Below are 24,119 nucleotides of genomic sequence, written 5' to 3' on the forward strand. Positions count from 1 at the left end.
TGAAAATTCTCAGTTATGGAACTAAGGGTAGTCTCTTGACAATAGAGGCTGGTAGGCTGTGCAAATTCATTTATTTTATATAGTAAATGGAATCTTGGTCCTCTCTGCTTGTCTGCCTGTCTCATATTGACATGTATCAAGGAATTTTTATAAGCATTTCCTCAAACATTTTAGGGAAAATAATATGGATTAGTATAAAATACTTATTTAAATTTTGAAGACAAGCCCAGCTGAGTTTGGCTGTGGATATCCAAAACTATTAAAGTGAAGGGAAGGAATGTTCAACAGCAGAGTGGTAGACAACTGCTAGAGAGGAATTCCAATAATTTATACACTGGAAATCATGGGGGATTTATATAGTAAGTAAAAATTTCAATATTAGTGTGAAATAGCCATACCACTATTCTTTTATTATTTGTATTTTATTATTTTCTAACTTAACTCTGAGGGTGATTAGACTTAGGAGATATTTATTTTCATTGAAGGTGATCCAAATGTCCCAGTCCTCATGTTTCCTTTTCAGTCATCATCTGTTGGAAAAATTATTTTCCTAAAGTATGTGCTTGCTGTTTGTAAAGCCTTTTAGAACACTTCAGACATTTGATGTTTTACAGAGCTCTTCATTCACACACATCTTAAAAATGGTGTTGTGGTTTAGGTACAACTTCCATTCGTGGGACACACAGGAGACACATGTTACTGAAAGGAATCCAGGTGGATATCTGCACTTTATTGAGAGAAAGAGGGCTTTGCTATATAGGACACTGAAGAGCCTTGGAAATACATTGTAAGAGCTTTCAACTTCCTCAGCCTCAAGCTGCCATTTTACAGGTAAATGTACTTCAAAGGCACAATGAGGTCAAACAAGTGCTAGAAGCTAAAAATCCCTCAGATGTGATTCTGCTGCTACTTGCAATTTGCTGCGTGAAATTCAGTGAGTTGTTCATCTGCACTTGAAATTATTCATCCTTACCGCAGTGATAAGAAAACATACAACTTCCAGCTGATGGAAATATTCCAAGACTTACTTAATTGTGGAGTCCTTTCATGAGAAAAATTGCCTTTGCATAAAACTCCAAGACCCTATCCCCATCTGGAATTAGTCAGAGATGTTTACAGGAATACTTTCAAGGTAAATCAAATTAAGTGTCAGATGCTTCCATTCCAAATAACTAAGCTTTGGACTATTTTTATGTACAGACAAGCAATATAAACATCAGTGTCCCATGTTCTAATATTATCAAATGAGCTGCAATCAGCTATTTATATTCAGAATTATATATATGGTTGAGAAACAGGCGTTGAACAGTAATATTGTAAAATCATATTAAGGGTGTTCAATGAGATTCCTGGAAATATGAATATAATAATAGTAATAAGCTAAGCATAATGCAATCTTTTTTCAAAAACATTAGCAAGCAGTAACCTAAGGGTCCTCTCAACATTTTTGTGTGTAACATACATGTATACGCTGTGCTTTGATTACTAAATATTTTAAACAAAAACCTGTTAGTCTGTCCTTAGGTATCTCTTTCAAAGTCCTTTCCTGAGAAAGAGGTGCCAGCAGACTAACTATAACATTTTCCTCATTAAATAATCCAAACCAAAGTCAGTCGTTACATAGGATTTAGATTTCCTTCCTCTTCCTGCATTTTAGAATAGTAATAAATTTTGGTAAGTGGTACAAAATATAAGGTATGGTCTGCCACTGTTGGTCTCCTGAAAACCATTTCTGTGATAAATTGAACATTGTCTCATATCTCAGCACAGTAAGTCTGTTTCACAATCAGCAATGCTTCAGTTTATCATTTATCTATTTTTTACCATGGTCCTTTAGGTCCTAAGATATTCTGTGATTCTTTGTTAACATTAGTAAAGAGTATATTGAGCATTAATTCAATTGAACTCTCTCCCATATGCAAGTTTTGAGACATTGTAATTTCAAACTTGGAAGTTCCTAGAGTATGTCACACATTTTCTGCTTCTGCTCTCTCCACCTTTCAGAAAACTTCCTTTAGAAAGCAGCTGTTTACCTGGAGTTTTAAATATATGACAAAATCCTTGCAAAGCTTTTTCACTAGTTACAAGATTAATTTATTTTAAAAGTAGTAATGTTCTAGGACAATGTTCTGAAACAGTTTGGAAATGGGGAGAAATAGTTTTTTTCCTTGACTGATTTGAACCCTGAGCTTTGAAATGCAAATCTGATTTTATATTTTAGGTGGTAGAAGCAAATTTAAGTTGTTTACAGTTTTTGTTATATGTGGGAACTCTTTCATGATGAGCCAGCATAACGATCAAATTTGGATGTAGTAGCACAGCATAGATGAAACTGGGCTCCAGGGCAAGGAATGAAATGTTATAATCTGTTCAAGAGGGCTTGATGCTGAACTTCTGCCACCTTCATAATCTGGCAGCTGGCTCTGGCCTGTAAGAGCTCAGAGAGGAGTTGTACCACGTATGAGAGGACTCATTTCTGTGGGCTAGTGTGTAGGGGAGGGAAAGGTATAGGATGCATTTGAGCATGTTTTTTCCTCTAAAATATTTTCCTTAAAATTTAGGAGGCAGAAGAAGGAAATCTTTAACTGGTATGAATTATTATGGCTATAATGGTTGTTCTTCTCTGGTAAGAGTTTAGTGCTTGCAGCAAACACTGGTTTGCCACAGAACAAAGAAGAAGAGTGGTGCAAGAACACAAATGGCAGGGAGAAAACATAAAATGCTTCTCAGAAAATAGCTGTGGATTCCTTTGTGACAATAGGTACATACTCTGACCAGTTTTATGCACTGTATTTTTGAGTCACTTACAATTTTTCTCTGCATGAACCTAGACTCAGCCCCTTGGTTCTTGGTGCTGTTAGCAATTATGGTTTCTTTTACAGCTACAACAAGAATTTTCAGTCACTATCAGGTTAAATATTAGCATTATCCTTGTCAGAGAGTTTATATTCACTTTTGATATCAAGACAAAGGCTATCACTGATCCATGATGTCTCTACAAAGACTCTGGTGGAGACTTTGACTGTCAGTGGACTACAGTGGGAGGGACTGTAAAGAATGCACAACACAGAGCCCTGACTGTTTTAGTTAATCTAAGGATGAACAGATGTTGCATTAACATATCAACAGATATGTTGCAGTAACATTGTATGTTTTTTTCCTTTCTATCATTGCAGTGTGGAAAAGATAGGACTCAATATCCTGTAAATATGTAAAAGTACAGCAAGGTTCAATCTCAGCAACAAAGTTGAATTGTCCAATTTCAGCACTTGCAAATGAAGGTGTCTGCTTAGTATCATAAGGAGAACTTTTGGGAGTGTGAGCAGAAAGCAGTAGCTCTGACAGTTTTGTTCACTAGCATTTGCCTGTGGGTAGTGATCAAAAGTGACTAACATGCCAGAATGGATATTTTCTGCACCAATTTTTTGGGTTTTAGCACTTTGGAATATTTTTTCAAATGTCCTGAAAACTGGATTTTCTGTTGCACTAAAGTGAACTCAGCGGTGCAGATGCTGGGAGGGTAAATATATATACTTCATGGTTGCTCTGAAGCTGATAAGAACATGCTATAAAGTTGAAGATAATAGATAATATTTCCAAGGGACTGTCAGCCTTGAATAAGCAGAACAAGGTATGCCCCAATCTCCTTACCTTCTAGCTAACATTTCTGCAGTTAACAACTTCATGACACAGAAATTGCTGTCTGGGAAATGTGGAACTACAAGGTTTCTCATTCTGTATCAGGGAAAGGAAATAAAAATCCTCCATTATCTTTTCTCTTCCTCTCTCCACACCAGCAAATATAAACAAAGGTCAAAGAAAGAAAGAAAGAAAAACACCAGTAATTTCCTGTGTTTTCTTTGGATTGCTTCTTTTCTCAGTCCCAGTCAGGTGTACAATAAAAAGCCAATATAGGGATGTAGTGAAAATTAGGTTAGGAGTTCCTGTCCTGGCATTAATCATTATAGGGTGCAGGATAATTTCTCATTTCCAGGTCATAGTGATGCTGCCTGCTCAGCTGATGTGGTATAACATTCTCTTCTCCTTGGCTGTGGAGACCTTGCTGCAGAAAGCTGGCCACCCAAAGTGTGCTTTAGGGTGGTGACGTCTGTCTCTTTGTGCCAATTCTGCATATGAAAAGTTATTTGCAGTGCCTGTTTCAGAAATATGTCTTTCCTCCTAACAAATCCAGCTGTATTTGTCATCATTTTGACAGAAAAGCTGAAATATTTGTCAAATGACATCTCAACATTGATGTCAATTAAAGGATGTTGAGAATATGATTGCAAATTCCCATTACTGTTTTGTCTTATAACATCAAATCTTTGCATTAAGTTACCAAGGACAAATTTTTCCAAGGAAATAAAACTATTTGAAAAGCAGGCATAATAATGCTAGGGTTCTTAATATCATCCAGGGAGCCACCTGTGTAGACTAAAACAGCACAACACATAATAGAGAAAAAGCTTTTCCCTGATAACCTCACTTGACCACTGCGTCTTCGCAATTGATCTTCAGTCTGGCTCTTGTGGGTTGATTAGAAGGGGCCATTTCTCAGTTTTACATTGATTTATTCTGTCAGGAAACAAAAAAATGCCTTTGGTTCCAGGAAAGTGAAATGAAACTTGGAGTATTTTGCACTTCCCTTATATTATAAAATGTGAATCGCCATCATTTTGCACAGCCATATTTTCTTTTTGAACAATTTGTTGGGTTTTTTTTCCTGTTCCTTTAAAATAGTTTTGAAAACTGCTTTCATACCTAGGATATGAAGGATCATAGGAAAAACTTTGCAAAGGTTTTCTCTCTAGTGGTATAAGGAAAATTCTTGCCACATTCTTGTTGAATCATATTTAGGAGTTATAAATGTAGACAGAACTATCCATTTGAAAAATTGGACAAATAGTCATGAGGTTTTATCATGAGTAATATTAATACTAGAAGTGGAGTTTTTTGTTATTCACAGAAATATTATATAATAATATTAATTATTATTAATATTAATAATATTAATTATATTAATAATATTAATATAATAATAATAATAAAATTCAAAGAAAACAGAAATACCCCCTATTTGTCTGCTCAACCATGTTATGTTAGTTCCAGACAGCAAGTGTGCAGTTGGCTTCTCTCTTACATTTGCAGTGATATGTAGGATATTGGTTGTGAAAATATTAAAGGGTGGAGTACCTTTATTTTATATCTGCCATGTCTTCTCAGGAGGCACTTAGCATCATGGAATATAAGATTAAACTAATCAGAAGAAAATAATTCAGTTCCAAATTGATATTTTTACAATGCCTATAATTTAGCAAGATAGACTATCTGTGTTCACAAAATGAAACTCAGCATAGCAGTTAATTCATGACCAACACAGATTCTATTACAAAGACCCATTGAATATGTTGTTATAGTGAGATGCAGTTAATGAGTATAAATTACTTGTTTGCTAAAATAAGAGAAACAGTATTTTCAGAAGGATTAATTTCTCAATCTCAGTGCAAATCTTGGTAAACCTCTTAACCAGAGAACAGGAGTTTCAATCCATGAGTGTTCTGGAAATACTCTGTAACTATGATGCACTATTTGTCTAGACATAGGGAGATTCTTATTGAGAAACTGTTACCATAGATGTTCTGAATATTAGATACCAATTTTATATTATTAAGGCAGTAATTTTATGTCTGTCTTAAAATTTCATTTCTGTATTGGTTTTCAGATATAAATACATACAAGAATTTTATGAAAGTAATATATCTGAGACATAAAACTTCTCTGAAAAGTACTTCAAAGATCTTTTACAGACTATATCATCCTGGCATTATTGAGCATTTCATCACATCTCTCTTTCAAACAAAGACTTCTCTTTTCAGCCTGTAACAGTAACCAATCAGTAAATAATGAAAAATAGAAAAGAAAGGAAAGTTTGATGTAGAAAGAGTTGTTGAAGGGTAAATTTTTTTTCAAATAGTTTTTATTGTTCTGTGAAAAGGGAAGTTTTCAATACTTCTTTTACCAGATCCCTTGTACTGCTCAAACTGTGATCTGGCTTTCCTGATTTTTCCTGGGAGGCCAATCTGTGTTAAAGATGCACTATTGATTATTATTCCCCTAAGCAACAGGTTCCACACACTGAATATTGGTACTTTAAAACAATTTTCTATTTCCAGGCTTCTCTATCTTTTTGATTACTTTGGGTACTAAGACTTCTTCCAGTGCTGTTAGTGAATATGTAGAACCAGGTTTTAGCAAGCAGCATCTACCACTTTGTCCAGGTACATTTTGGGTGTAATGACAAGCCAGAGTTACTTTCATGAAGTAAGGTGGCATAATAAAATAAATGAGTGAAGGTAAATAATATCTCACTATAAAGTTAAACACATTTTATCATGAGAGTTCATGTACAGATTAACTAATATTTGGCATAAATTTTCATGCCACTACCAAATTGCATGTTAACAACCATTAACCAGCAGTATGCTTCAACCTTTCTTCATGATCACACATAAATCTGCAGTTTTGTATCTACATCAATATTTGTTTTTATTTCTATTATTTGAAACTTTGCCTTACACATTTTTGTATTCCTCATTTTGCACATGGATATGTTAAAAAACTACCAACTACTCAGTTTTTTAAAGTACTTATCATTTTTCTGATTGAAACATTATGACATTGAATCCTGACATTTGTTTTGTTAACTACTTTGACAATGAAAATGCAATTTCTACCTTAGAAAGTAAGTGATCCTTAATTTCGGTGTTTGTGTCAGACCTTTGCATCTTGCTTAAAACCAGACCATCTGTAAATTATTGGATCATATCATTTTAGTTGAAATACAGTAGAGGAAAATGAACATATTTGCATGTCCTTTTTCAGATTAATATCTCAGCAATTTATTTAGGTAGTAATTGTGATGAGAGTAGCAAGTTCTGAGTTCCATGTACTGCTAAACAAAATTCTTCAAGGAACAGTCGAGGTCAACATTCTTTTAGAAGTCAACTACACAATCACTAAATTTAGTTATGGTTGTTCTAAATATCAGTTCATTTAAATTTTCAATTACAGTTAAATTATGTTAGTGGAAAATAAGGCTAGAGTTGTACTCAGTATTCTACATAATACTGAACCTGGATAAGCATTTTTCCACAAAGGGTATATATTTTTTTTTCTCTAATCAGAAAAAATACCAAGCAGTCCAGAAATTCATACTTGAGAATTCATACAGAAATTCAAGCTTGAGAAAGCTCACACAAAAGGCAAGAGCCCAGTGACCAAAATCTACCAAGCACAAAAACTGTGGTGTTAGAAAACAGTTAGATATTATTTTCTTTTCCTTCTGAATTTCCTATCACTTGGGAAATCTTCTAGAAGCTGACTTCTTCTAGAAGCTTCTATTACAGCTTATAAATTTGGGTTAAAAGACTACCATTAATTCCTTGAAAACTGGATCATGTCTCTACTATGTTCCTCTAAATAATAATAGGTTTTCAGACTAATCCTGTCAAGACTGGGAGGGGCACTCCAGTAATGTGTCAGATTTACTATTTTGTACTGGCCATTATCCAGATTATTGGGGGTGGGGGGAGGCAGGGGATGGGAAAGGCAGTCATGGGGGGACCCAGAGAGGAGTACTTTGCTAAATGCATATTTATGCCATTACAGGAAAGGTCTAATAAATTGGGATGGATGCACTGATATGTAATGCAGAGAAGAAAGAAAATTATGGCAGCTTAAGCTACTTGTAATGTGAGTAAATCATACAGTGCATATATGTTTAGAAGTTAAACCTAAAAGAAATATCAGAAAAGATGGGAGCTGTTTTAGGAAACCCTTTTCTAATTACTTCACTTTGTAGTCACATGGCCCTTATAAAATAATTGCAATATTTTCATCAAGTTTTAGCTGCTAGAACTAAGTTGCAGTCTGAATGTTTTTTCCATAATTTGGTACTTTATATTTTAGAAAATTTAATTTAAACCAGAGAACACAGAACAAGCTTATATATAAACCTGTCTATGTTATGTACTTAATGTGGAACAGACTTTCTGAATTGCATTCTTATGTTTGATGTTTATTCAATGAAATGTTTATTTTGCCAAAGCATGAGGTCTCTCTCTGACTCATAATCTTTTAGAGCACAAGATGACAAAACATGTTTCTCTCTAGTTTTTCAGTAGCCATCATGACCTATGTGATCAAATGCAAGTACTTGAAAGGTTGTACAACAGAATAAAGGTGAAGATAGTACTTAATTTAATCTGACTCTTTTCTTGAAGAGTCTGCGTGAGATATTGGACAGTTGAAGCATAGAAAGCAGCAGTAACATTTCATTGTGAACAGTTAGCCTTTCATTTCCAATTTTATTCCATGAAGTAGGTTTTCATTATTGATCATCAATTAAATGTAGTCATATTAAGAGCCAGCTTAATTACGCACTGAGAAAGAACTTGAGAAAATAGTTCACACGTTCTCTCTTTCTGTGTGGCAAGGTATTTCTGTGTGATTCAGAATGTCAACTTTATCTCATGGCTGGTTCTCTAAATAGGGAATATTAACAAGTAAACCCACTAATAAAGCAGTTGAACTTTAATGGGAAATCTATCTGAGATTTAGTACTGTGCCTCATAATACTGGTACTCTGGTACTCTGATGTTTATATTAAAAAGTCAATAGGCTTTTTAGAAATATCTGTGGAAAAGACCAAATCTTGATTTTAGTGATACTGACATAGGTCATGATAGTCTTTTGGCCAGAGAAATATGCATATCTCAGAATTGCCCTGAACATTTTTATAAAACTCACAGGATTTGGAAAAGAGAAGTATCTTTTGACTATCTTATATTTTGCTTGATATCCCTTTCCTAAATATTCTTTCTTCTAGTTTAGGATATCATCTTTAATGCACAGCATTTGATTATCTCATCTGTTTCTAGACAGATAAAATAAAAATATCATAGTTGATCTGTGTTTATTATTGCTTGATATCAGACATGTTTGATGAACAGCACCAGTGCTCGTTCTTTGCTCACTTTTTGCAAGCTTGTAATGTACAGAGTTTGCAGTGTAAGCTCTGATGCTTACATTTAATGCCATTTTACTTCAGTGAAGCCCCTAGCAATCATTTTGCATTCTGGACTTCAGGTAGCTATTTCAAAATGTGGTTAATATGCTGTAAAAACTGCAGAGATGTGGGGTTTTTTAAGCTATTTCTGGTCAGTCTTGAAAGAGTTGTTGTTAAAAGAAATATCTGTGAGGAAATCACAGTCATTGTATCATACTCTGTATGACATCAACAGTCTCTCATTAACAGCATATATAGAATCATAGAGATATCCATGCATATGTATTTTATTGCATGGAAGAAACCAGATAATTCTTAAATTTGTCATCCTTTTTTAATCATTCTTTATTGAAGATATTAATGAAAATTACCTGCTTGATAAAGAGGTGCAGTGACATATGGCCAGACAAGCTTATATATATAGGGTACTGCCTAAGCACCCTGAAATACTTGGATGTGTTCACCATATGGAGAAGCAGACCGAGAATATCTATAACCATAAACATTAATATTTATAATTTGTATGCACAACTACTGTGATTTTTGTGTGATTTCTAAAATTACATTTTTCAGCTAACTTCATTTTGTAGATAAGAAAAAGCATAAAGTGATGGTAAACAGAATGTCACTTTCAATTATTTGTTTCAATCACATCTTCATGGAGCCTAGAAGGAAGACTCAGGAGGGCAAATAACATTGTGTATCAGTTCTAACCATTTCTAATTTTAATCCTTCCCCTCAAATTTGCATTGTAATTTGCATTCACTTTCAACTCAGAGGTTCATTTTCCTTTTGAATAGATATCACTAAAAGGTAATAAAGAATATGTAAATCTGCTGTGCTATTTTGTCCTAGGTTCTTGGAGCGTAGAATAAATCTAATTGTTATTACTCTTATAGTTGTACTATAAACATTAGTGTTTATAAAGTAGTGTTTACTTTAGCTAAAGAAAGTTGACATGACTTATGTAAATTACTTAGGAGAATGTCCTGTACAGATCCTCTGTAACATCTGTATTGCTAGTTCCCCTTCTAGACCTCATTTTACGTGTATAAAATTTAATCAAAGTTCTGCAGATTAAAAATTAGGCATGGATGAATCTCTTCCAAATACAAGACTCTAAAAGTTTTTTCTTAAAGTAATTCTTGGTGAATTAAACCAATGTCCTTTTCTCATTCCTTTCTCTGGGAGTTTTTTTGCATTCCTCTAAATTGCCTTGAATTTATCTTGCACTCATCACAAGCTCTTAGAATGAACAGGTAAAAGGATCTGTAAATGCTGGTCTATTCTCAGTTTTTGCAACTCCACTATTGCATCATTTAGGAAATATTGTGGCAAAGCTTCTAACAGGGATGCAGATCTGATGTTAAAAAGAGGTTCATCTCAATGTAGCACATTAGATGAGCTCTAATTATGATCAACTTTGAAGGCAAATTTCTGAAGGTGGGGGACTTGTTTATTAACTGGATCTCTGCAGGTTTGCTTCCAACTTTCAGCTATTTCTGATGGTTGTATAATGTCCATGTAGCTGCTATGTTTAATATTCAGGTGCTGTTTCAGTGCTTAAGTTTCTGTCAGTAGATTCCTACTTGCTTTCTACTGGCTAGGCATTTACATGCCTGGAAATATTTAACTTTAGATGCTGTTGGGAATGTTGTTCTACATAAAGTAAGTGTTTTAAGAGCCTTGGTTTTTGGACCCCAGACAGTAAACCAGAAGCCGGTGTTCTGTTTGTCCAGATGCTTGAACTGGCATTTTTCCCTTCTGCCCTGAGTTGCCCCAACTTGAGGATTGGCAAGCTAATGGCAATGCAGTATGCCCTTAAACTAAGATGCACTATCAGCAGGCTGCAGTGTGAGACACCCACTGCAGATTCTTTTTGCAATAAAAGATGGGCGTGTTCCAACGTTCATCTCTCTTTCCCCTTCTTTTGCCTTCCCTTTCCCCTTCTAGCTCTTGGAGGGATACAATACCCAGGCAAACCACTTTAGCTGTCTTCCATGAAACCATTTGCAAAAGAGCAGTGAATTCCTTCTTATTGGAAAATAAAGATATGGAAATGGAGGCATGATGACACCAGCTAGCAAACTTTGGTAATGCCACTGCTCTAGAAAGCAGACACGACTGTATTGCAGCACCTTCCATTCCAGAATAAGTTTTCTGACAAGGTAATTAAATAGATGAGGAAAGCAGCTCTATGCTGAACCAGGAGCAAAAGGCACAGTTTGCAGAAATACACCATAACAGTAGAAAGACGATTAACTGTTTTTCAGTTTCTTCCTTTCCAGTTTTCCTCAGCTGGTTTCCATCTGAAGTACACTAGTTACTATGGAAGAGTTGCTATGGAACAGTTGCAGTGTCATTTACATGGGTCTAAGCATTCTGACGTCCACTGGTGCGGTAATAAGCCAATTTATTTAATGGTTAGGAGTATACAACATGTACTTGGGAAATGCAGAATTCGAGGTGGTACAATAAAATGCAAGGATGGCAAGAGTCCTACTCTTCACCTTGTAAAGGAAAACAAGTCATAATCATTTCATATTAGAAAAATTGCCTGAAATTAAATGCCAGGTGGAAATAAAGAGTATTGTCCTGTTTCCACAGAAATAGTGCCAATAACTTATTGACCTTGAGTTTTGATTTTCATAGTTCCCGTAATTAAACTAAAAGCAACAACTTCCAATGCGGATATTTGCTCTGGGAAGAAAGTATTCTATTTCTGTGATCTTGCTGTGTCAAAATGCTTTGCTTTTGGTAAACTCCCACTGGCATGTTCTTCCCAGGAGCTTGCCTCATGGTGTTAAAACTTCTTCCACAGCCAGATCTACACTGGTTTGTGGCTTGGAGGCAGCCTTGGTATATTCTTGAGGCTATTTTGAAATACAAACAGTGGAAAAAATAAAAGTTACTTCCTAATCACCTCTACAAGGATTCTACAAAGAATTCTTACTGGATTTGACTGCATAATTTACCAGTTTAAGAATTTTCCTTTCTTTCATAAATCATGACATTGTGTTTGTTGATAAACTCATAGAAATGATACTGAAATTTAAAGAGTCACTGACTAGAATGTCATGGTGGGTCACATAATAACTCTACCAGATATGTGGTCCAGAACTTTTTAAACATTTTAAGTATTTTGAAAGTGTGTGTAAGTAGGGTGTGTCTCAGTTACGTCTTATATGTGTTTTGCATGTAATCTGTTAATTTAAAAATGTAGGCTGTTATCCAAGTTTATTTCTGCATGGGGTTTATTGTCCACATTTTTTTTGTTTCTACTCTCTTTTAGCATGAGATGGTTAACCTTTAAAGAATCTTGAGTTGTCTAATAAGTCATGTACAAAAAAAAAGTTTTGATTTAATTTCCAGCTTAAAAATGGGAATTAGAGGATAATAAATTTTCATCAAAATAAGTTATTAAAAACAAATACGATTATAAATACAGTTTTAAAATCTGTGTGCTAATCATTCAATATAAAGAGGCCAAGTAGAGGATAGCACCAAATTCCACTGAAAAATTAATTTTTGAAGGAATTAATTGTAGATTCATAGGACATAAAATACCACACTTAATATCTAGGATGAGGTTTCTATTTGTGAAGGAACCTCCAGATGTAAACTCATTATGTCCTGTTAAGGAAAAATTGCAGGCCTTGTCATTTACATGATGAACTTTGACTTCATAAATGTTTTCAGAATTTGAGCAATTAACACAGTGAACTTTAGTCCTTGCTTCAGTTGGATAAAATGCATTTGAAATAGCAACTGATTTGCATTTCATTGGAAAGGTTACCATTTGATGACCCAGTAATGACACAGGTCTGCTTTCCAAACTGTTGATCTCTTTCAAGTACATTAGCTTCAGATGTTCATCCATCTGTAGATTGTATTCAGCTTATTTACATTGCTGGTTTTATGTGAGAGAGGGTAAGAATATATGTGGTGTTATGCCATATGAATTAGAAAGAATGCTAAAATAAAGAAGGTTTTTAAGGAATTATTAAGCTTGATAACCCTATGGAATATTAAAACCAATATAAACCCATAGATTGCATTTTCGGCTATGTGCTTAATACAACAATTATTGGGCATACTTTGATCTGAAGTCACATCAAGCTTTTAATTTCATTTAGTCCTCCATTTAGTGTACAGTAAGCTCTTTCTCTCTAAGCACATGTATTTAAAACATTATTTTTCACTTTACTGGCTATGTCTCTGTCAGTTTTTCTCTGTTTTTGTCAGCTGTCTTCACCATAGTTACTACTCTTTCCTCTCTCACCTCTCAACATCTCACCTTTTCCATATGCCTTAAATGGAATTTCCAATACCTTGTTTTTCCTGTGCCTGAATATGTTCTGAATTGTTATGAGTGAAGCCCAAGACTGTTAATCTTCTCTCTCTGGAAGAACACCTTTAGGCAGAAAGACCAGTGTCAACTCTAAACTTCTGATTAGATGGCCTACAATTAACAACATTTTCTGTAGAATACCTAAGGCTCATCAAACAGTTGGTAGTCCCTCTCAGGCTGTTGCATTAGAGAATAATTCTCCATTGGGACTGAATTAACAATTTTAGACTGAAAGATCTTTACATTAGGACAATTTTCATTTACATCTGCTGTGGTACTGGACAGCAGTACCAGATGGCCATTTAATAAATTATAAGGATGCATGAGAAAACAGCAAACTTTCGTTATAACCCAAGCTGAGTACAGCTTCATATGAAAAGTAGCCTGCTCTGACTGCAGCAAGAAAAGAACTTGAGATGACCTTCAGTGCTCAAAGATCAACTAGAAAAATCACTTCAAATCTTAGCACTGGAAGCCCAGGTAAGCAAATTCCAAGCACAGCAATGATATTCTGTGACAGAACCTTGGGTTCAGACTGAATGAAAAGAAGGAAAACCCCAGTTTCTGCAACATGTTGAATCACTCAGTAGGTATTTGAGATAATTCATTTTATATGGTTCTTTACTTGGACTATTAAATGTTTTCCTTTTATATCCAGTTTATCCACATTTCTTAGATGCATGTCATTTTATTAATGGATGCTGAAAAGCAGTAGTCATTTTTTTTATAACAATCGAGGTATGATTGTTGAAAAATACATTTTACCTTTTAAAGAAAATGCCTTTCATGACAGATTTTTTTTTTTTTTTTGAGAGAGGGGAAAAGGTAAAGTTGCAGGAGGTGTCATTTCATGTTTAGATGGAGTTTGAGTGACTTTAGTCTTAAACAAATGTAGGGGCATGAAAAGTAATATGTATTTCAAAGTTAGTGAAGCAGAGTTCAGGTTTCAATTACTATCTGGATCTTTTCTGTGTTTCATGTCTCCCTTAGAGAATACATCAAGCTCCCTCAGTGTTCCTGCCCCTAGGATGTACAGACAGTTTCTCCCTGGTGAACTATATCCAGTGCATGAACTCCTTGTATATCAAAAGGCATTCTTCCAGTATTTTGCATTTATTTTTTTATTGTGCCAGATATCCTGCTACTATTTTTATCAAATGCTCAGATTTCAGCTGCTGAGAGAGATTGTGCTAAGGTTACAATGCAATTGAATAGCTGACAGTTGATTAGGACATTTTGTAAAACCAACTATTCTGTTGTGCTATACTGATATCAATCAGAATTTTATTGTGTTAGACTAGGATATCGTTAGATAAGAAAGTCTTCAACTAATTTGTTGATACTGCAGATTTCATCATCTGCTACAGAATATTGCACCATCAATAGAACACATTCTTGCAACTATTAGCAGTAAAAACCACTACTGTGTTCCTTATGTGGCAGCTCTTATCTGTGCCATGTCACAGATAACGTGACTTGTAATTCACTTTTATGGTGTGGCCCAGCAGTGCTTTACTGGAATCTCCTATGTTCTTCTGCAGAGTTTGAATTGCTTTTTAAATGTCAAGCACAGTGCAAATAAATATACATGTACAGATAATGTGTAGAAGTACTGCAAGTGACTATTAACTATGGCACATTAATTTATAGCTGTCAGTGTTTTCCTGTGCGAATTCCTTAGTCTTTCTGGATCAAGAGAAAGAAAATTCTTTTTAGCTGTAAAATCTGTACTCTACCAGTGACTCCATGTAGGAGGCTTTTATGCGTAATGCGTTGACAGAGAACAATCTGCTGCAAAACACAGCTGTGCTCATTAGTGATAATGTTTTCAAAACAATGTTACAAATAACAAAGTTGTTCAACAGATCTGAGTTACAGATTACCAGAAACTACATTTAGCTTTAGTGTCCTTTCTTTCCTAGATCATTATTTTCTGCGAAGATGATGGGATTCATTCTCAAAGAAAGCTCTTCACTCCATGTTTAATTACCTCCATCTGTAGTTTGATATTTAGGGCAATAGGCTTCAGCAACCCTTCTAGGAATAAAGTATTGATCCAGATATAAAACCAAGGGGAAGTTCTTTGGTTCCTAGGTTATTGCTAGAGTGTGTCATTTTCATCTGAAGCAAGAATCTGTTTCAAAGAGGTTAGTCCACTACTCTTAAGGCCTTGATATTCATCTGTATATTATATGACTAGATAAAGATATATAACAAAAGAGCAAAATTGGCTACTAGTGCATTCCTGGTAAATCCAAAAGTGAACAAGGAAGGATGACAAAAATGGGAAGGAAACGTGAAGATACTCTGAAAATGTTCATTTTGCTTGGATTAAAAACCTTTCTCTAAATGATAGTAGTGTTATTCAGTTTCCTTCTAGAGGGATAGATAGGAGAACAGTATATATTATAAAAATTGTAAGCACGGTAAAATAGTACAAGTAAGCCATATAATAATAGTCACAAGCATATACCATAATGCTGGAATGACCAAGACAAGAAACAAATGAAGAGATTGTTAAAATAGATCACGATTCACAAGATAAAAATTGATTTTAGCAATACATTAACTCCCTTTTGAATAAATATTTCTTTTCTTGTGTTTGTTTCTAAGATGTCTTTAAATAGAACAGAAACTAGGGTTGTTACAGAAGAACAATTTAGAGGCTCAGACTTGTAAATTTGATTTAATATTGAATTCTGGACTTTCAAAGATATTTATACCTCAAAGATAGTATCTCTTCCTATTTCACCCTTTGGTCCTATCCAAAGTAATAAAAATGTAAATAAGTGCACAGTGCTATCATCATTTTCAGTTAGGTGCTTTGTAAGTCAAGAAAATCAACATTAGATTGAATGACTAGTTGAATTCTTTGAATCTTTCTGTCTCAACCACAAGGAAAAAAACCCCAAAATATTAAGGTAGTTCCCACTTGGTTTTTTGTGCTTATGAATTATTCCTTTTCAATACTAACTGAGTATGCAAAACCAAATGCATTCCTCAACTCGACACTTATTTGCTATATAAAGCTTCAGCAATAATGTGTTTTCCTCTTTCATTCTACTTGAGTTGATTGAAAAGTTTTACATATTTACCAAGCTCACACTTTGCCTGAGTTAATGAATTATGCAATTAACCATGAATGCAATTTCCTGCATTTTACAGTAATAGCTTTAATTGTGAAGTGTGATGCTATATAGAGAGAGCTCATTCATAAACTACAGAACACATTAGAACAATTTCTTATGTGGTTGGGTATTCTTGGGCAAACATCTCAGATGAATATTGTAATTTGTCTAATAAAGTATTTCTAGTCAGTTTATATGCAAGGGTAGCATTCCTTACCATATTTTCAGAAGCATTTTCATCGGGTTAAGTATGAGTAGGAAACCAATGCTATCTTCATATGTGTATTGGAAATATTCTAGCAAATTCCTTTTTTCTTCCTTATGGTAGCTTTATAAATACACGTGGACATGAAGAAAGTGACAGAATATCATATCAGTAGTTGTTTAGCCTTTATAATTCTGCTATGAATCATTTAGTGTAGTTATCATCAATGATACTCAGATTATATATTATATATATCATCAATGATACTCAGATTATACTGACAGTACTAAATTCTTTGTGTTTTAAGCTAAGAACTTAATGAGAAGGAGATCACAAAATTGTTTCTTTTGTTACTGAACAATTCTAATGCAGTAATACAATTACAAATCATTAGTATTTTAATTCACATTACATTTAGTTTGAAACAAATCTGTGATCACTAAAAAATTAATAGCTCTGAGCACATTGTTTACACCAAGGAAACAAAAGCTCATGCAGAATTCAAGAGAGAAGGGAGCTACGCCATCATGCAATAATATGGAAAATCTTATATTTCATGTCTTTTATTTTCTTTTTTGCAACATTTATAACAAAATGTTCCTGTGCTAATTTTGGCCAGCCAACTTTCTTATCTTTACCTGGCTTCCGTTTACTCTGAGTCAGTGTGTAATTTACTGTTTAGACTTCAATAGTTTACCTAATTTGCAAAGTTGCACTTGAGATTATTATCTACAGCAGGTTTCTCTTTGTATCAAAGTGCTCACATGCTCACCTCTTAGATTGTATTTTGACTGATCTAGTAGGTCTTTGTATGTTTTCTGTGATTAAGAATATTTTATTAGAAGTGGTTATAATAAATGTAGAAACATGGACACACTTGTGCTTGGAATGGCCAAACAGCCATTTCACAAGTGCTCCTGACACTTGGCAATGTGTCAGGAGCACCTTCCAACACTGAAAATGTGGGAGTAGCCATCTCAAAACGTCTTGTCTTTCATCACCTGGTGTCAGTACAGTCCAGCCTGCTATTCAGCTGCCTGGCTATCTGATTTGCTCTGGGAACCTCTTGCCTCACTGAGGAGCTGGGGACTGGACACCCTTGGCACAGTTCAGAGGCCTAAACAGAGACTTTTGGTGTCATTCGGGGTGCTCAGGACAGCCAAGAAATCTGCATGGTAGTCAGGCAGATGAGTAGTGGAGACCTGCACGTTTCCAGGTGTCTCAGATGACCTTGCTTAGGTACCAGGGGATAGCTGAGTCCAAACACCATCTCCGTGTGAAATACACACTGGAAATTTGTGACACAGTGAATTAAAGGGCAGCTGAAGGGACAAATTGGAATGGGACTCTGCAAGATGGCACTTTTCTATGACCTAGCAACCATGGATGTCCATTTGCAGGCTGCCTGCTGGTTACTTCATCCATATTGGAATCCCTGGTTATTTAGAAAGCTTTTGCCAACTGACATTTCTTTTCCCCAGGCTTCAAGCCTTTTTTTAATATTGCCCATTATGTTTAAGTTGTTTTTCCTTTGTAGCATATGAATTGAGCTACAAGTACAAAATTTGCATTGGAAAGAAATAAACTTTTCTTTATTATTTTTATGCAAGTAATTTATGAAAATTCCACCTTTTTTGTTTGTTTGCTTGCTTGCTTTTAACAATATCTTGCTTTAATAATGAAGCAACAGCTTGCAGTGAATTTTCTGGTAATTTTTGGTTTATTATTTAGTGGCCTGAAGCAAGACTGAAGGTAGTAGATATTCTTCCAAAGCAGGGAGGAGCTACAGTAATGATAAATCTCTTTGCTATTATTGCTGTTATGAGCCATTTTCAAAAGTTTATGATGCAAACATGGAAGCATGAAAGTACCCAAATATGTTTAAAAAATAATTTTATATATATGTATACATATATATATATATGCATGCACATATATAACCACCTTTTGTAAAATCCTAATGCTTTCCAGCCTACATCTGAAAACAATTGCTTAACTATTTAATATTTTTTTCAAATCTTAGAACATACTTCTCTTCCTCAAGCATTAGGTGTTTCTCAGGATCCAGACGACTGTAGAAGAAGCCATGATATTATTTTATCCTTTAACTTGAGGATGAATGCATGGTAAATACCCATCTTTGTTCTTCTGTAACCATTACTATTGCTCCCTCTGTCCTCTTAAGACTGTGTGATATTGCCTAAAAACTTTCTTTATCATGGTTGCTGCATTAAATTTAGATTAAAGTGGTTTCTTATGGAAACAGGAAAAGAGGCTGTTGAAAGAAAAGAAAAAATTTCTGCAGCCTATATGGTCTTCAAGCTCTGAATAAACTAGCTTGAATGATTTGTAAGTAGAAAAGTTCTGTTTAAGTTTGGAGCTTTTCTTTCTGTCTTTCAGACAGATGTATATCCACTTGCTCATTTGTGTGAAGTGTTCCATGTGGTCCACCGGTCCAGCTCTACAATCTTTATTTTCAAAGTTATAGGCCGTACCAACAGAGAACACTTTAGAGAGGAATACTTTTTTAATGCATTCTTTTTAATGTACTCTTTAGTGTATTCTTTTAGTCTCAGAACGTTCCTTGGTGAAAAGATCATGTCAGTTGCTAGACTAAAATTACAAACAGAACATATTTGAGCTTCATTAATTACAATAGGAAGTCAACTTTTAGCACATGTAAAAAGCCGTGAATCTTAAGGTAAGACAAACAAATTCTTACTGAAACCAGGTCATGTTTTCTAAGTGGTAAGACTGGTTTGATCTGGTCTTGTGTTTAGGCCCTCAGCCTAAGACATTCTAAATCCATGTTTTTATATATGTATCCTTTCTTGTGTTCCTAAATGAAGGGTATTTGTTACACTGGTCATATTTTTGGTTCTTCTGCCTACTTCCTTTTGTTAGTAACAAGAATATTGCCTGTGCAGCAATTCTGCCTCAGTCTGTGTTTGCATATTCTGATTCCAAGTTCTCAACCTTAATGATGCTGCTAGGTCATTCTGAACCCAGCTTTCTTCAGAATTGTCCTCCATTTTTGCCCATAGCAAATATAAAATGTCTTGGATTAAAGTACCTTCTCATCCTTTGCATCTCAGGGAAATCTTTTAGCAACAGGAATGCATTTACTAGTAAATGCAGTAGTCAGTAACTAGGAATTTATTCTGAGCTGAAAGAATCAGTACTATAGCTATGTTTGGCTACAAAATTGTGTCTTCATTTAATTGTTTTTAATCCTTTGTCTAATTCCAATGTCCAGATGGTTTATTTTAGTTCTTAACTTTATGCATGCCTGACTGACTAAACATTGATTTCTGAAATGTTCAGACTTCCAAAATCTAAAAATACCATCCTGCAGTGTGAAGATCATTCTTAGACATGCTCCTTATTCTTGCTTGTCTTTGCAAATTCTCTCCTCTGTGCTTACATAATGTGGTTTTAGCAATGTATCAGATGTTGTTAGAGAAAAAACAAGCACAGGTGAAACGGAAACTGCTGAAGACTTTAATGCTTTTAATGTAGCTCATTTAACCTGTATTCATTCCGTGTTGGATTCTAATGGGACCCAATCTCTTAATACTAGCAGGTTTGAGCCTTATGAGTATTCAGTCATTCTGGGGAAAACAGCCTGCTGCTGGAAGTGATTTGAACACAGTGAGCAGGGCTTGGTTGGTTACCCATCCCTTCACATTCTACTCAGACTTTCAGTAGTCTAAGGTTTTCCTGTAATTATCAGACTCCCAATAAACTTCCAACAAAGTACTGCAGGGAACAAGTTACCATGTGATGACAAATCTTAATGCAACTGACTTTTATGATAATATATGATAGCTGAGTCATAGTTACATTTTTTAAAGTAATTAAAGTAAGTTGATTAACAGGATGTTAATATTCAGTACTCTTGGGATAGAAAAAATCTACTGAATTACTTGTAGATGAGTTACAATTTTTTTTGTAACTGTTGTATTTGCTACAAGTTGTAATATATTAAAGATAATTTTTTTCCAAAATATTGTAAAGGATGTATTTTAACAAGCCCCTCACATCTGCTGCCATGCAATGTTAATAGCAGCCATCAAGAGTAGTAAAATAAAACACTTGTTAAAGAGCAAGTGTGATCAAAGGAGATATTTGAAGCAGTCAAACTTTTAACATAGTGAGAAAAGTAAGTCGTTGTAGGGCAAAAATATTTTGGTGAAATAGTGGCATACTTAAACAGATTCTACTATTCACCTATGTAACAATTTGTGACACATCTCTAAGCAGGATTCAGTGAGGCAGGTGACAGTACATACTCAAAGATCAATGAGAAGAATGGATGTGCCTGAGAACTGGATGCTCAAGAGTAGTGAGAATTTTAAAACTTTGATAGCTTAGAAGGTTCATCCTTTAGAAGGAAACATCCACAGTTAATCTTGTATGCTCTGGGGAAAAAAAAGACAGTATGCTCAAAAAAAGCAACCCAATATCAAAACAGCTAGCAGAAGCAGTGCTAGAAAGATCTACAGAGAAACCTTGCCAGAGTCCTGGGTTCTCAGAGTCAAGAGGCAGAGTGATCTGAAATAGGAGAAATAAGAAATTAAGCATTTTAAATGCAGGGGATGGAAAAGTAGAGCTCAATTGTACTTTTCAATTGTAATCTGACCCACACACCAATGTAGTGCATAAGGGGACCACAGCCTTAAATTCTAGAAGCTTATGGCAGTATTAGTGAAGGACCTTGTAATAGGTAATGATGATATTAACATCAGTTATGTGATAACTTGGTAGCCAAAAAAAAAGTAAATTGTTCTCATCAAATAATAGGGAATTACATATGAATGCCACAAAACTGTGAATCTAATTGGCAAAGGGGCTCAGCAAAAGTATGTGGTATGTTTGAATGTTATAAAAAAACCAACCAAATAGGTTAGAATGTTTCTATCTGAATTTTTGCTTTAATGTTTATTTATGGTATTAATGTTTACTATGGATATTTATGATTAATGCAGTTTTTGGTAGGGAATAATAAGTGTATGCAAGATATCATAGCATGAAAAATGGCTTCTGTAAAAGAGACAGAAATCCAAGTCCTTTCTTTTTCCTATCTATGATGGAAAGCAATCCTGGGGGTGTAAGAGAAGAGATTTGACTTTTAGATTGCACTGTCGTAAAGAAGACTACTCAATCCTGCATTCCAACTTGTTTTAAGAGAAAAAAAGAATTTTTGTCTTCATTGTATTGAAATTATTGTATGATATTTGTTCCAGCCCAAAATTTAAAAAAATTAATTTTCAGAAGTTGTCAGAATATAGAAGAGTGATTTTGATTGTTGTTATTGCTGCAGTCACATATGAGGACTCAAAGCACCACAACTTCCAGTCGGGGTCTAGAGGGAATTTGTGTGTCTTGCCTCTGTACAACTCCCTCTTCCTTGCTATGCTTTGGATGAGAACAGCTGAAATAGTTTGGTTTCCTTCTAAAGCTGTAGTCACTGCAGCCTGGGGACAGCCTGCTCTCAGAAAGCAGAATATCAATTATGCTGTGCAGAAAACCTGTGTTCAAGAAACCGTAGAAATAAAAAGAAAAGTGAACTGCAGGAGGAAGACTGAGTTACGTAGCTAGTTTTCTAGCAAGGATGGTAGAAATCCTAAAATACTTAAAAACCAGTATAGAAACAAGTGCTGTAGATTCTGCAGAAGGAGTCTGTGAAATAGACTGGTGCAAGGTCCTTTAGCACTGCAACAGCTAACAGTGAGGAGAGTACCTAGGAATGAAAATCCAACCAAATGAACTTCCAGGAACTGATAGCAGTAAGATGTAGACAATATTGCACAGTAGCCCCATAATCTCTACACAGGCCTTTTACTGAAAGGGGCAGCAAAGCGTCAGTAGAATAACACACTGAAGTGGTGACACTTCAGCCATGATTTCTCTGTTAAAATAATTCTTAGAAATAGGTCATGCATCAAATAGTACTATTTCCTTAAGCTTATAATTTCAATATTTATGAGCTGATTTGAATCCCAAATAAAAAAAAAAAAAAGAAGTGCAGTTGTGCAGCTGCAGCAAACAACTTATCTGATGCATAACTAATTGCCTGGAAAGGTTCAGCTGATTTCCTTGCCTCTCCTTCCCCTTCCTCTTCATTCCCTATGCATATAAGTTGGAAGCAAAGTTTCTAAAATATAAGCAAGTCTCATAAATTCTGCTAAATGCTCACAAATCAGTTTCACTTTGAAGAAACTCTAAGATATGGAAAACCACAAAATCAGTGTGAGATAACTGCATTAAAATTCTTCTCTTGTTCCAAGAACCCTGACTTTTGTTTACATTCTGCAGCAGGTCGTCTCAGGTCTTGTTCTTTTCTTGTTGTTTTTGGCCATTTCAGTTCAGGAGGGACAATGTGCTTGGCTCTGTTTCATTTTTTTGTTGTTTTTGCTCTTGGTTTTCCCTGTTATATAGCTTTAGTCGGTCCTTCTATCTAAAATATTGCAATATTTCTTGTTATGTATTTTTCGTCTTCTAGGTACATCTCTTAACTTTTAAAAAACATGATTGTATCCCTGTGCAAAACACAAATTCTATTGTTGCTTAATAAATGGAAACACTTCTGCTGGAGATGGTAAAAAGGGAAAAACAGCAGCTCTAAATCACTCAAGAATTTTTTTTTATTTCAAAGAGTAGGATTTTAAATTCACATAGTTTAAAGTTATATATAGAAAGATTTCACCAGTATTCTTGCTAGTGAAGCTTCAAAGAAAGGTCACTGCAGTGATCTTCTCTTCACTGGAAATGTTTTGTTTCATCATGGAGTGGAAGACAAAAAAGGTTTTATGGGGATATTGGTGGCAATTCATGCCAATTTTCTCACCTTCTCTATTGAGAAAAATAATTTATTTAGGATAATTGAATGGATGGATGACTAGTATTTCACTGTATGAAATTTCTATAGATAAAATTCCCAAGACATTTTTTGGGGGTTAAGTTTTTTTTTGTAGTGGAGTGGTTTTTGTGTTGTTTGTTTTTTAATTTAAGGATTCAAATGCACTTCTATCAGTTTCAAACATCTTTAGGAAAGTATAACTAAAGAATGAATAGGGGGAAAGGAAAATGTTTTAGTATATTTACTTTCTACCTCTTAGAGATTTTGAACTGTGGAGGGAAAAGATGTTGCTGACCTTGAGGGAGCAGAAACCAAAATAGTCCTGTCACCCTGTAAGGAGAGCTAACCTGTCAAAACAGCAAAGAAGTGTCACCAAAACAGACACACCTGATATAAGTGTCAAAGAATTATTAAGGGATAGTCAATATTTTGTGTAGGGTAGGTCTGACTGTGGACAGAGAAATATCATGATTGCCCAAGAAGTTCACATTCCTGGAGTTTGGGCT

The sequence above is a fragment of the Molothrus aeneus genome, chromosome 4 (genome assembly GCF_037042795.1).
Source record: "Molothrus aeneus isolate 106 chromosome 4, BPBGC_Maene_1.0, whole genome shotgun sequence".
NCBI lineage: Eukaryota > Metazoa > Chordata > Aves > Passeriformes > Icteridae > Molothrus > Molothrus aeneus.